Source organism: Ursus arctos, unplaced genomic scaffold (assembly GCF_023065955.2).
Source record: "Ursus arctos isolate Adak ecotype North America unplaced genomic scaffold, UrsArc2.0 scaffold_2, whole genome shotgun sequence".
NCBI classification, from domain to species: domain Eukaryota; kingdom Metazoa; phylum Chordata; class Mammalia; order Carnivora; family Ursidae; genus Ursus; species Ursus arctos.
This window is the reverse complement of record NW_026622874.1, coordinates 18,650,376-18,664,350: the sequence shown is the minus strand read 5'-3', so window position 1 is coordinate 18,664,350 and position 13,975 is coordinate 18,650,376. Positions and strand designations below refer to the sequence as shown.

General features: G+C 36.6%; 1 protein-coding gene across 7 annotated transcripts in view; it reads right to left on the bottom strand.

Moving 5' to 3' along the window:
- The window catches only part of RASAL2 (RAS protein activator like 2), a 341,891-nt gene that overhangs the window by 89,599 nt on the left and 238,317 nt on the right, over positions 1–13,975 (bottom strand). The window lies entirely within an intron of this gene.

Below are 13,975 nucleotides of genomic sequence, written 5' to 3'. Positions count from 1 at the left end.
ACTGTATGGGGGGCAGGCTGGTGGGGAGAGGGGCTGGGGAAGATAGAAGAAAATCTCATCCTTCCTCTGATAATGACCTACAATTAGAAGATACATGAGATTGGATATTACAGCATAACGTATTTTAATATCTGAATAATTGATGCAGAAACCAAACTAGGAGAAAATAAGTTCCATTAGCAAAGAATAAAACGATCCGGTAAACAGTTTTCCTTAATTTGCAATGTTCTGGATAAGGAAAAAAATGGGAACTTATTTCCTCATTTTCTTTCAAATATCTAATTTTAGTTTTCAGGCATCTGAACTCACTAAATAAATATATTTCCAGGCTTTTAACAATGTGAAATTATATTGGCTAAAATGAGCAGCCACATTTTAAACCCTAACAAATATGTTATTTGTTGTACTTCTCTTTCTCTTTTAGATTCTCTTTCTGCATCATGGGGAAAAAAATCACAACTCTGGTGTAGCTTAAAGAGTATCACTGGGTTCAAAAAGAAGAAATTAAATTTTTCTTGAAGTTTGAACAACTGCCACTAAGAGGGGAAAGAGGATAAGCTAAATCAACTAATGATGAGAGGTCTACACGTCCTTTCTCAGCCCCCACAGCAATGCAACTTATCTGACGATGCACGAAAGGCCCCTGAATACCCAAGTTCTTTTGTCTTCAGAAGATTCAGAACTATTTCAAAGCAGAGAGAAGAATATATACCCGAAGCATCAATGGCCACGTAGAACCAGGTAACAGCATCAGCAAGGATCGAATTAACAGCTTGCTGGATTAGTCACAGGCAAGCCTGCACATTAAACTGGTCCAGCTACCTTTAACTTTAAATCTCCAAGTAGAAGGGAAAGCTGCTACTATGCTCTTAAAGCCACATTTCTGCTGAGTTGGAAGGAAAATCTATACTGGTTCCAATAGACCAAAATTAGACAACTCTCTCCCCTGCCCCCACTCATGCTACATAAACCACATTAATTTTGACCCGCTGTAAAAATTATTGTTCCTTTCATAGTCATAATATTTAATCACAGTCATTTTAAAATATGCTCGCTCTCTAAGACTGAGACAGAGACTTATAGTATTGTTTCAGTAAAGGTCTGAAACTGTTTTGTTCACTTTCTCATCCTCTAAAAATATTTTTCATCTTCAGATTGAAAGGCAAAAAAAAGTTATAAAATGGAAAAGCCTGGTTAAGTTTTAAGTTTATTTCTTCATTTCCTTTGCCATTGAGTATGAACCAAGATGAGGTGACCACTTCTCTTACTGAGAGATAACCCGCAATATAGCTCCACATGGAACATATATTGAACCAAAAGAACATCTGGGTGCTTTTCTTTTCTTTTTAAAGATTTTATTTATTTATTCGACAGAGATAGAGACAGCCAGCGAGAGAGGGAACACAAGCAGGGGGAGTGGGAGAGGAAGAAGCAGGCTCATAGCGGAGGAGCCTGATGTGGGGCTCGATCCCATAACGCCGGGATCACGCCCCGAGCCGAAGGCAGACGCTTAACCGCTGTGCCACCCAGGCACCCCCATCTGGGTGCTTTTCTTAGCAGCTCCATCAACTATCTGTGTGATCCTGTGTAACCCATCTCACCTTTTCTGCTCTGATCTTCATTAATAAACTGGGTTATTCAGACCAACCAGAGATAAAGACAAGATGAATGAGTTTATATGCTTTGGTACAAAATTGCTTTTTGGAAGAAAGGGGCTCTTTAAATCCAAAGTCTGATATCATAATATCATTTTACATAATACCTATTTTCCTCTCTGTTGATGTGACTTCTTCGGAAAGCGTGGCAAAGAAATTGACAGCTGGAGGATTATAGGGGCAAAGGCACTTTTGGTGGAGGATGTGCTTGTTCAACAGACAGAAGTCAACCTCTGCCTTTAGAACCTAATACTTGGGTTGTTCATGGCCTTAATTCACTTATCAGGAAGCAAATGTCAAAAAGTATTTCAAGGAGGACAAAAAAGTAGGACAGTGTAAAGGAGATGAAAAGGTGTAGTAATTTCACTACAGTAATTACAGTGAATGGGTAGTTGTGTTGAGAAAAGGAGATGTGGAAGTCATCCTTGTAGGTTTATTAGGGAAGAACACGACAGGCAGAGAAAAGCCAATACGAAGCTTCTAGGGTAAAGTGCAGCACGGAGGCCACTGCGACTGGTGTTAGTAGGGACAAAGAGTAACAGAAAGTCAGTGTGGCATATATAGCATGCCTCAATACTTCCCATGAATGGCAACCCAAGCCAATTCCTAGTAATTTTGTGTACAGAATAATAAAACATGAATGAATGTGAATGCTCTGCCAGTTATAATTATTCACAGGCCCCTTTAATACTTTTGGTATTATATTTAGATAGCAAGTGTTCTAGTATTATTCTCAAAAGGGGAATTCTTCAGCTCACTTCAAAAACCTTTTTAAAAATCAATAACATTCCAACAAAGCATGACAGAAAATTGAATACACACCAGAGTGTGTTCATGCACCCATTCCTGTCACTGAAATTTCAGGGTGCTGCTGCAAATGAGCCCACTTCACTATCATCTATGCGCCTTTCTATTGTGTAAATGATGACAATAAATAAGATAGGAGATGTCAGCGTCTCAAGTTATTAATGAAAAAAACAAGTAATCACGTATCTCTTTACGCTATGAATTCTAAATTAGGAGGATTCTTTTTCCACAGGAGCAGAGAAGATTTTAAGGAACAGAGTGGGAAGGAAGGTGTAGTATTAGGCAATGGGTTTGTATGGATTCAGTAAAGAAGGACCTAAAAAAAAAATGGCAAAAGGTGAAAGAGAAAAGGCTTCATGAAATGGGATTGCGTGTTTTGTTGATGGACTCCTAAAGGTAATGAGACCTTAAAGATTTGGGTAGAGAACAATTTTGTAAAGGAAAAGTGACAAGAACAAAGAGAAGAAAATTACAGACTGCATTTATAGAGCTGCCAACACCACAGCACCTGGGCGTTTTATAGACTTCATCCACCTGCTTTTCAGTAGGACATTTTCTGCTGTATCCCATTTTTATAGCTTTAAAGCCTATGTACTGACAGTCACTACCATTCAGCTGCTCTGAAATACAAACCCCCAGAGCCACTTTAATTCATCCAGTTTGTATCACTTAGACTGTGGTACCGCACTCAAACAAGCAGAACTTTCAAGTGTGCACGCCCTCGACTCGTACTTCAATCCGAACAAATAGGGGCTAAGTACACAAATGTGGTGAATTCTAAGTGAAGCCATTCAGTCTCCCCATCTTTTCTTTACTTCTGCAAATTTATTCTCTATTATTGTTATTATTTTAAAATTTTCTTCTTATTAATACAATAGGAGGATGGATTTCTCTCTGGTCAAGGAGTCTGGACACCCATAAGTATTCCATTCCTTCACATGATGATGTTGGATGGGATAGAGGAGAATAGTTTTAGTGCAAATAACAGTCTCAACTAGAAAGGCTAAGAAAACAGCGCAGGTTTTCATGGTTTACATGGTAGCTTAAGTTTCAAATACAAAGTGTATCTCTGGTTCTTAGTGATAACCACCAGGGGTCTTAATAATTATAATAAAAACATAATAACAAGGATACCTGCAACACCAAACTATCATTTATATTACATGCTAAGTGTTTTATAGGAGGTACCTCTTCCATCATCACAACAATTCTCTGGAACAGACTATCACCTCCATTTACAGACAAGGAAAGAAAAAGAGGTTCTATTACTTGCACAGCTGGTCAAGGGCAGAATCAGGATTGGAACTCACGCAGTCTGGATCTAGAACCTGTACTTTTTAATTACCATGCATGCTACCCTGTTCTCCTGGTGTTTTGTATAATGGGCTGTAACGGAGAAGAAATAAAATAATCATGAAAACTCCAATTTTCTTCTTCCTAAAAATAACTCAAAGAACTTTAACAATATGCACACGATTCTTCATATTTTAAAGAGAATTAAATCACTTAGCATTATATTATTGTGCTGAGCACCAAGTAACGTATAGAATCACTGATTTCGGCTCAGGTCATGATCTCAGGGTGGTGGGATCGGGCCTTGTGTCTGGCTCCATGCTTAACACAATCTGAGGTTCTCTCTTTCCCTCTGACCCTTGCTCCACTCACACTCTTTCTCTCTTAAATACATACATACACACACACACACACACACACACACACACATACATACATAAATCTTAAAAATAAATAAATAAATTAGGCTCAACGCCCAATGTGGGGCTTGAACTCACGACCCCGGGATCAAGAGTTGGGTGCTCTACCAACTGAGACAGCCAGCTGCCCCTTGCATTTCTTTAAATTGAGGTGTAACTGACATATAGAACAATATTGGTTTTAGGTGTACAACATAATCCAATATTCATATACATTGTGAAATGATCACAGTAACTCTGGTTAACATTTGTCACCATATATGTACAAATTAAAAAAAAAAGAGTTAAATCATATTCTGAGGGGTAATTTATTGCAAAAAAAGCCCATCAAGAGAAAACTCTCAATCTTGGAACATTGATGCTAATAACAATGTTCCAGTCAAGAAACAAAGAGAGGTAAGGAAATGGGCTAAGGAGAGAGAAAGGTGTCTTAATGCAATCATGAAAATATTTGAACGAAACAGGAAACAACCTATAAAAAATATCTACTACTGATTCCTTCAATTAAAAAATCCTCCAAAAATAACCTGCCCTTAGGGGGAGGGATGATTAGATGGTGCACAGAGGATCTTTAGGGCAGTGAAAAAACTCTGCATGATACTGTAATAATGGATACATGTCATTATACATCTGTCCAAACCCCAAGGATGTACAATATCAAAAATGAACCCTAATGTAAACTATGGACTTGGGATGATTATGATGTGTCAATGCAGATTCATCAACTGTAACAAATGTACTATTCTGGTGGAGGATACTGGTAATGGGGGAGGCTGTGCATATGTGGGGGTAAGGGTATATGGGAAGTCTTTGTACCTTCCTCTTAATTTTGCTGTGAACCTAAAACTGCTCTTAAAAAAAAAAGTATTACATAAAACAAAACCCTTTCTAAAGTAATCTTCAGTACACTTAAGTGGAGAGATAACTACTTAGGCCAATTCTATGAGACAAAAACAGAGAAATGGCATTAAGGTCTTAGGTTTTACGAAGAATAATCTTTAAATAAGAAAACACTGTTCAGCATAAAATGACATTTTTGAGCATTTCAACCCAGTTATTTGTAAGATTTTCTTAATCTCACACCTTTATTTTGGTGAATAAAATTTATGTTCAACTCTGGAAGGTACTATGTCTTCTAATTTTACAGAGATGTAAGAACTTTAAACTTTTCTATAACGAACTTAACATGTTCTCATTATTAGTATGTTTCATATATAATTGTAGGTATAATCTTGATTTACTTATACCATGATTTCAGTATTCATCTTTAGACTCTTAAAAAAAAAAAAGATTTGGTCCTTGATTATGCCAGGGTCTCTTAAGACTAGTTTGTGGAAAAGAAACAAAACAGAAGATCATAGGGGAAGGTAGGGAAAAATAAAATAAGACAAAATCAGAGGGAGACAAACCATAAGAAACTCTTAACTATAGGAAACAAACTGAGGGTTAATGGAGGGGAAGGGTGTTGGGGGACGGGGTAACTGGGTAGGGGGCGTTAAGGAGGGCACGTGATGTAATAAGCACTGGATGTTACATGCAACTATGAAACACTGAACTCTACCTCTGAAACTAATAATATGCTATATGTTAATTAACTGAATTGAAATAAAATTAAATTAAAAAAAAAAGACTAGTTTGGGTTTTATTCCAAAACAGACATTAATAGAAAGTACTGAAAGTATTAAGTATTGAAAACACAAATATCTGGCCTCTAATATAAAGATGAGAACTTACTCATGTACTGAAGACCAAATACACATATACCACTGTACAAAAACAAAAAATGTTTACAATGGACATCATTTCTTAGTGAAGGTATCAGAAAAGGGAGAAGCCTGTGATGTTGATTTGTACTCCTTATGCCACCAACACTGCCAGGTCTCTTCTCAAAATGTCTGTTGACTTCATTTTGTCCCTTTTATTTACACTACCATCTATCATCCTGGTCCTGGACTTTTTATCTTTTCACGCAGATCGTGGCAGGACCGTCCTAACTGATCTCACTGACTCCTGTCTTTCTCCGCTGAAAGCTATCCTGCTTGCCATTACCAGATTAGTTTTCCTAAAACATTACTTTCTTGGTGTAATTACCTTCCTAGAGATCTTTTGACAGTCAGGCACTGGAAAAAACCACCTGGCCCCACCTTTCATAGTCACTCTTTTCTGTCAACACTCTCCAACAAATTGCCTTAGATAGATGATCTTTGATCTCAAACTGGCCATATTCATTCCCCTGCATTCGTGTTTGCTAATGGTTTTCACCTATCTGCCAAATCTTAGGTGACCTTCAAAACCAATGTCAGTTCATCTACTTCCATAAAACCAGTTCTAATTGTTGACATTTCTTTGATTTCCAATTAATACATTTGTAGAAGTTCACATTACTTGATTATATGTTCTTTAGTTTCGGGAAGCAAACTACATTCCTGCCCAGTACAGTGCTCTGCCAACTGCTGTATTGAATAAGGTTTGAATAATGCAAGATTTGAATAATGGTGATCCTTGTCTCGATTTTTAAATAAAACAAGTTTCAGTAAATAGAATTCTCTCCATTTTAAATATGTCTCCTGCAATGTTCTCATAAACCATTTGCACCAATTCTTGCTTGTTTGCAGGGAGTATTAAAACAGAATAAAAGATAATAATTAGTAACAAATAAATTTTAACTAAACAACTAAAAAATAGTTCAGCATAGTCTGGATACCATTTTTTTCTCCTTTAATAAACATATTGGGTGATATAGACTTGCCATTTTTTTGTATGTTCAAATGATAAAATATTTCATATATAATTTCATATGGTTCAATTTAATACACAGTAAAATTAATAAATTTTCTAGTTATTTCTAATTCATATATGGAATTAAAGAGAAGCATCTAGTCAGGTTTAAGAATCACTTTTTCTGTATATTAATTTGACTCTTCAGCTATAATTGAGATTTTGATAAATAAGCTTCATGAGAGCTTAGGTTTAAAAGTTTCGTGGTGTTTCCTTCTATGCACCATTCTTTTTGAAAATTCACAAATTTCTTAAGAAGCACATTTACATATAAGGTTTAAGTCTTGATATCTTACTCATTTCCATTTTCTTTAGATATCTGTTCAGCTTGATTTTCTTAAATTTTTTATTCTTACATCACTTTCAGAAAAATTTTGAAATTTTTCTTTTTCTAAGGAAATCCCCTAAATAAAGGATGTATAAACACGAAGGGAACCATGACCACCTATGGGACTCAACAGGGATTCAACCGCCATGTTAGGGGTTAGCATGACTTTTAGGATTTTCTGCTTCTTTTTCAATTTAGATATCAAATGTCGATTTATTCATTTCTGATGAAAAACTGAATTGCCACTGATTGGAAATAGTAATGCAAGTGTAATCCAGCATTTATTCTTTTTCAGAAGTCAGGCTGCATGAAAAATCAAACCACAATAGATGATAGATTTTAGGATATGATTCAATTTCTTTCATGGCTATAAGTTACAAGCCTACTTATATTTTCTGTTTCTTCCATAGTCAATTTAATAAATTACATCTTTCCTTAAAACATCTATTTTCTCAGGGCGACTGGGTGGCTCAGAAGATTAAGTGTCCAACTCTTGATTTTGGCTCAGGTCATGATGCCAGGGTTGAGAGCCTGCGTGGGGCTCTCTCTGTGCTGGGCGTGGAGCCTGCTTAAGATTCTTTCTCTCCCTTGGGGTGCCTGGGTGGTGCAGTAGTTAAGCGTCTGCCTTCGGCTCAGGGCGTGATCCCAGCGTTCTGGGATCGAGCCCCACATCAGGCTCCTCCACTGGGAGCCTGCTTCTTCCTCTCCCACTCCCCCTGCTTGTGTTCTCTCTCTCGCTGGCTGTCTGTCTCTGTCAAATAAATAAATAAAATCTTAAAAAAAAAAAAAGATTCTTTCTCTCCCTTTCCCTCCGCCCTTTCCCACCTAAATAAAACAAAATGTCCATTTTCTCTAAATTTTCAAGTATCATAAAGTTGTTCATGATAGATTCCTATTTTTCAAGTCTCTGATTTTGTATAATTATGTCCCCTTTTTTCATTTCTAACATTGTTTCTTTGTGTTTTCTTTTTCGTCTTGATCAAATCTTGACGGTGTTATCCATTTTCATTGAACTTTTTAATAAAACAACTCTTGGCTTTACTGATTCTATTACATTTATTTCTGTCTTCCATCTCATTATCATCTGCTATTATCTTCATTATTTTTCTCCCTAAACTTTCTTTGGAGATATATAGATATAGATATAGATATAGATATAGATATAGATATAAAACTTAAATGCTTAATTAGCTCATTAATTTTCAGCCTTTCTTCCTTTCAATATAAAAAAGGTTAAGACTGTTAGCTTTCACTTAATAACATTTCACAATATCCTACAGGCTTTGATATGTACTGTTTTCAGGATGTTCAGTTCTATTTTGTAGTTTTTATTATTATTTCTCCTTTGACTGAAGAGTTATAGATAAGCAACTTAAAAAGTTTCCAAAACTAAAGGTTTTTTAAAAATTTTTAAAAAGATTTTATTTATTTATTTGTCAGAGAGAGAGAGCACAAAGTAGGATAAGCAGCAGGCAGAGGGAGAACTGGGCTCTTCACTGAGCAAGGAGCCTGATGTGGGACTTGATCCCAGGACCCTGGGATCATGACCTGAGCTGAAGGCAGACACTTAATCAACTGAGCCACCCAGGCATCCCAGTAAACATTTATAACGTAAGTTTTTGTTACTAATTTCTAACTTAGTTCAACTATGATCAAGAGAATGTGTTCTGTATGATGTAAAGGCTTTAAAATTTATTGAGATTTGTTTATGCACCCAGTCTATGGACTGTTTTCATGAAGATCCCATATGTGTATGAGAAGACTATATAATTGCTGGATTCAGGATTCTATACATGTCCATTAACTCAAGCTTATCATGCTTTTTATGTCTTCTATAGCTTTACTAATTTTTCTGGACAGGATTATAGATTTATCAATTTCTCCTTATATTTTTGCCAACTTTTGCCATATAAATTTTAAGACTTTGTTATTGGGTGCATGTAAGATTGCTATATCTTTCTAGCAATTTCTACATTTTATCATTAAGTGACCTCCTTTATTCATAGTAATGGTTTTTGACATAAAGTTCCATTTTATCTTGTTTTCATGGCTATGCTACCTTTCTTTTATTTGCCAAAGATATCTTTTTCCAAACCTTTTAATTTTTAACTCTCCTGGATCCTTTCTCATTCACAACATTAAAAAAGAAATTGAGTCTGGCTATCTTTACCTTTTAACATTTTCAACATTGTTGGATTTTATTTCTACCACCTAGTGTGTTTTCTACTCACTTTTTAAAATGCTTTTTTTCCTGATTTTCTGTCTGCTCAGATTGATCAAAGTTTAAAAATTCATTTTCTCCTCTACTGCTTTTGAAATCATGCACTCTATTTTTATTCTTTTAATAGCTGTCCTTAACATTTTAACACATACACTTAAAGCCTAATGCTAATCTTGATTTCTATTCTTCTCTTGAATAATTCAATGATCTTTTTTTAAAAGTTCAGTTCGAATTACCCCCTTCCTATTTAACTCATATATTGTCCACTATTTTAGTTTTATCTTATCAGAACCATGGTTAAAAATTCTCAGGGGATTTTTATCCTTTTCCCTGGAAGGACCAGTAGTCCAGTCTAAGATAAGGAAGATTTGTCAGTTTTTGTCAGTGACCAGATTTTATTTCTTATTTTCAGTCATCAAGGGACCCAGTCCTATGAGAAACAATGGGGTGAGGATTTTGGGGATTTATTTATTTATTTATTTATTTATTTATTTATTTAAGCAATCTGCACACCCAATGTGGGGCTCAAACTCAGGACTACAAGATCAAGAGTTACATGCTCCTCCAACTGAGCCAGCCAGGTGCCCAAGGATTTCCATTCTAATTCCTCATTTTGTTTGGACCCTAAGTTCATCTCCTATCTTGTGACTATTAAAACTTAACATCCTGGGGGCACCTGGGTGGCTCAGTCAGTTAAGTGTCTGCCTTCGGCTCAGGTCACAATCCCAGGGTCCTGGGATGGCCCCGCATTGGGCTTCCTGCTTGGCAGGGAGTCTGCTTCTCTCTCTGCTCCTGCTCTCTCTCTCTCTCTCTTGCTCTGTCTCTCGAATAAAATAAAATCTTTAAAAAAAAAAAAAAGAGGGATGCTTGGGTGGCTCAGTCAGTTAAGTGTCTGCCTTTAGCTCAGAGTCCTGGGATCGAGTCCCGCATCAGGTTCCTTCTCAGCAAGGAGCCTGTTTCTCCCTCTGCCCATTCCCCTGCTTGTGCTCTCTCTCTCTCTCACAAATAAATAAATGAAATCTTAAGAAAAAATTCCAACAAACAAACAAAAACAAACCGAAACTTAACATTCCGGAATTCTAAGACTGGCAAATGCCCCCAGGACAATTTTACTACCTGGATATTTAGTTTTATTTTTTCTCTTCCAGGAGATTTCCTTTCTTTTCCAAGAAGAGAGGTCAAGGGGTGCCTGGGTGGCTCAGTCGTTAAGCGTCTGCCTTTGGCTCAGGTCATGATACCAGGGTCCTGGGATCCAGCCCCACATTGGGCTCCCTGCTCACTCTTCTCCCTTCTCCCTTCTCCCTTCTCCCACTCCCCCTGCTTGTGTTCCCTCTCTGTGTCTCTCTCTGTCAAATAAATAAAATCTAAAAAAAAAAAAAAAAAAAAAAAAGAGGTCAACCATTGTAGTTTAAAATGTTTGTTTCATTAATATGACATTTCTAGTTGTTTCTGTGTTATTTTTCAGGATATCTGCCATTTTGCCAGAAATTAGAGTTTCAATTTTTGAACATACTTTTCCCTTGAGGTTAGGTATAATTTTAGGAATCAGGTAATAGTTATCAATACCAAATAATTAACCATAGCCAGTAGAGTCATTTAGAAACTTAAAAATGTTTAGGTTTTACCAAAATGATATTCTTCTTTTATAGAGCTATTCTAATAACTTCACTAAACAAAAAAAATCACTTAAATGTGGTTTAGAAAATGCAAAGTAGTACAAAATATTTGAGTATTTTCCTTTTTATTCTAGAATTTGGAAAACACAATTACAACCTACTGAAATAATAACTGCAACCTACTGAAATAATAACTGCAAATGCTACCAATGTACCCTAAATGGTACTTGCAGATATGAGAATACAGAACACTGTAGGAGGAAAAAGGGTAGCTCTGACATAATAATTTGGATAACTGTGAAAATGGCTGAATCTCAAACTGTTGGGCATCTGAATAGCATTCATTCATTCAAAAATTAAGTATTTACTAAGCACCTTTGAGGTGCTATTCTGGAAGATCCCAAAATATTACGTGAAGATCCCTACCATGCAGAAACTGGGGAGTGCTAGGTGGATACACAAATAACTAACTGCAATGCAAGATTGGGTAAATTAAATGCCATAAGATTAATACAACAGCAGTTATCTCCCTCATCTTCCCTACTTTCCACTGCTAAATCTCTACAAGCATTTTTTATCCCTGTATGAGATTCTCCTTTCAAAAGGTTAACCTGTGCCCTTAATCCCACACTCACTCAAACTCAAACTCATAAAGGATTTTGTGCCCTCAGTTATTTTAATAGGTTCAATATCTTGCTCTCTCCTATGCCAAAAATATGTACAAGTCTCCCCAGTTTTTAAAAAGGTACTTTTCCTTTTTATTAGTAACAGATTTCTCCAGGCAAGAGATGTAACCTGTGGCTTTCACTGTCTCACCATCTGCTCTCTTTCTCAATATTATAAAATCTGATTTCTCTTCCTTCAACTCTAATGAATGAAATAGAACTGATAATTTCACAAGTTATCAAAAGTCTCCCAATTACCAAATCCAGTGGTCTTTCCTGACATCTTTTTCTCTTTTGTAACTACTGACATTGTTGACCGTTTTCTACCTTAGCACTTGTAATATCATACCATCCTGGCTTTCCTCCTACCATTATGATCATTCCTTCTATATCTCCTCTTCCTCTCTACCCCACCCCACCCCCCCAAACTGGTGTTCTTCAAGGTTCAGTCCCTCGCCTTTTTTTTTTTTTTAAGATTTTATTTATTTATTTGACAGAGAGAAAGGGAACACAAGCAGGAGGAGTGGGAGAGGGAAAAGCAGGCTTCCCGCTGAGTGGGGAGCCTGATGCGGGGCTTGATCCCAGGACCCCAGGATCATGACCTGAGCCGAAGGCAGACACTTAACTGACTGAACCACCCAGGTGCCCCACCTCTGTTTTTTTCTTGCCAGTTTCTCAATAGTAGATCACTTACAGATGCTTAGAGCTTCAACTATCTTTCTTCTCTAGATGCTTCCCAGATGTTGCTCTCTACCTGTGACTTCATTTCCAATCATTAGAACTATATTTCTATCCGAATATACACTAGTCACCTCAAACTCAATATATCTAAACAGAACTCATCTTGTTCTCTCAAAAACTGGCTCCCTTTCCCAACTTTTCTATTTCTGTTAATAGTAACTAACATCGTCCCAAATTCAAAAAGTCCTTATTTTCTTCCCTATTCCTTCAATCTGTCCGCAATTCTGTTGATAGATCCTTTGTAATCTCTCCATCTTTTCATCTCAGTTATTCATATTAGCTGTGCAAATATTTCTCTGTACCTGGAGTGTGCTGGGTGCTGAAAAGACGGGGGATTGAGCCCGTTATGGAGGCATTCACAATCTAGTTTTAATTACAAATAAGCAAACCACTAATAATACTATAGGGAGTGAAGTGTTAAAATAGAGGCACTTAGTCCGTATCTGGACTTCTCTGATAGCTTTCAAACAGGTTTAACTGCATCTGGTCTTGTCCCCCTGTTGAGACGCTTTCACATGTCCTCCTAAGAAATTATTTTGGTTACATTTTTTTCTTACTTATTAATCTTTAATTCTTCCCAATTTCCGGATAAAATTGTTACTTATTAGATTGTCAGAAAAGGTCCTACCGAAGTGAGACACCAAACATCCTTCAAGTATTGTCTCTCATCACTTCTTTACACGAACTTCCCACTCCTTTCAAATTAGTTTGTTCATTAGACATGAACATAACTTAATATTCCTCATGACACTCCTTCCATACAGAAAACTCCATTTCTATAAAAATCTACTCTATCTTTTAAGATTCAGATTAAATCCTATCTATGTAAAGCAATTTTCAGTGTTCCTAATTGAATATGATGTCTCCCTACTTCAAATTCTCAAGGCAATTTTTGCCTAGATAAATCATTTCACAATCAGGTACTGCTTTATTTTATTTTCTCCGTTGTCTTGAATTATCATTAAATCTTTCTCACTTAATTGTACATAGTTCATGTTTTCTCCCCAACCAAACTCTACATTTCTTACAAGTAGCTTTATCTTATACCTCTTTGTATCCAGCCACAGTACCTAGCACAGTATTTTGTTCATGAGCAAGATCTGAAACAGGAGCAAGGTTATGGAAAGTTCAGTTTAGATGAAGGGACACTGCCAATAGAAGAAACAGCATGTGGGAAGGTAGCAAAGGGCAACGTTTGTGTAAGATACAGAAAGTTAATCCATTTGGTGGAATGAAGGGCCCCTTGGCCCCTCGCCAAAGGAATACTAGAACGTCAAATAGAAGGGCCAGAATAAGTTACAGAGTAAGGTGTTCTGACTTCATCTGGTAGGTGAGGAGGGAGCCATGGAAGGCTTTTGAATAGAATAATGCACAGCACAGTCTTATGAAGTTTCATCAAACCAGCACTGCACTAAATCAACAGGAAGGCCTGAATATCAGTTAAGTGACTAT